Below are 1726 nucleotides of genomic sequence, written 5' to 3'. Positions count from 1 at the left end.
GTCCCTTTACTTTTGGTCTTCAGGCCTCTTTCCTTTGCTCTATTGGATGTACCACGTATGAGATATGATTCACGAATTTTAGATATGCCAAATGTTTGAGTTTGGTTCATTTTGAAACTCATAAGTTATGTTTTCTACTATGCTAGATATCATTCATCTAACCTCTTTATTATGATATTACTCATTGGACTTTAGCTCACCCCTCTTCCATATATATGTATATATATGTAGGTGAGCAAGTGGAACATCATGTCTAGAGATACCTTAAGAGTCCACCCCTTTGTGAAGTCATTTTTGGAGTGCCTCCGTAATGGGGCATACTTGGACTCAAGTAGAACCAAGCTTTGTCTATCCTTTTGCTTAGTTTTGTTTTGTTATTTGAGAACTTGCTTATGAATGGATGTTGTGTAAATAAGTTTAAATTTGTTGTAATGTATCTTCCATGAGTTGATATTGTCATGACCCAAACCCGCCCCTATAGGTTTAGTATCGTAACCGGCCAGTAATCCTTGGATTACCGAAGGCTTCTGAACTGATTAACAGAATTAAGGGGCTAACAGAAGCAAATACATAAATATAGCTATCCAATGAGCTGTACAGACTCATATGAAATAGAATATTTAAAACTTTATATACATATCCAAAAGTCAGTCTTGTATTATATCCACACACATAATAGCATCTTAAGTACAACCAACAAAAACAAAGAAAGTCTTATATACATAAACAACCCGAACTCATAATACGTGACACTTCAGGAACCTCCACGTGAGGCACGGTGGCTGGCTGACAATAGAACACAGATCCAGACAAAAGCTTTCAGGCTCGATCTCCAGAATGCCCACCTATACATATATATACACAGTGAGTTAAAGCCCAGTGAATAACATTAAGGTAAAGGGGTTAGTGAACGAATTCCGAACATTTCATAATCATAAGATAAATCATAACATAATCATTCTCATATCTGAACATACTAATGGTACATCCTATAGAACACATCATACATCGTCTTCCGACTAGAGTAATTGGTTCGGGATACCGATTAAACACATATCACCACAATGAAGTGGCTAACGAGATCTCGTAATCACATATATGTCATAGACCCGCATTAACATGCGGTCCCCCATGACTTGGGACTATCTATGGATGCCATAATAGATTTCAAATATAGGACATTCGTTCACGTAAACAAATATCATTTCAGAAATCATAACTTATCAAATCACATTTGGAACATAATTTATATGAACACATCTTTACAATAACATTACTCACAGTGGGCCTCCAGAAACGGTCAATCGATCGTCGAATGTTGACCTACAAACACAAAAGTACATAACACAAACATATCTTATCATTACACGTGTTCACATGGCCGTTATGGCTTAGCTCTCTTACTTAACTTCTTATTCATTCCATGCCACATAACTTGTTCATATTGCCCATATACTCGGATTCGACACATATTTTCTAATTCACTTTACATACATCAATTTTTAGCTCATGACTCTTCAATAACTCATAATTCATGTCTAAATATGCTCAGAAATGGATGGAAATGAAATGCAGAACAACTTGTCAAAATGCACTAAAAATGGCCTGGTCGCTGGCGCGCAACATTGGTCACTCGAGCGGACCGGCCTGTCTGAAAAAGTACTGGTTGGTCTCAATCTACGCTCGGGCCACAACTTCCATGCTCAAGCGGTTCAACAAGATACAA

Source organism: Camellia sinensis, chromosome 14 (genome assembly GCF_055761805.1).
Source record: "Camellia sinensis isolate YWXY chromosome 14, ASM5576180v1, whole genome shotgun sequence".
Classification (NCBI taxonomy): Eukaryota; Viridiplantae; Streptophyta; class Magnoliopsida; order Ericales; family Theaceae; genus Camellia; species Camellia sinensis.
This window is presented reverse-complemented; position numbering follows the sequence as displayed.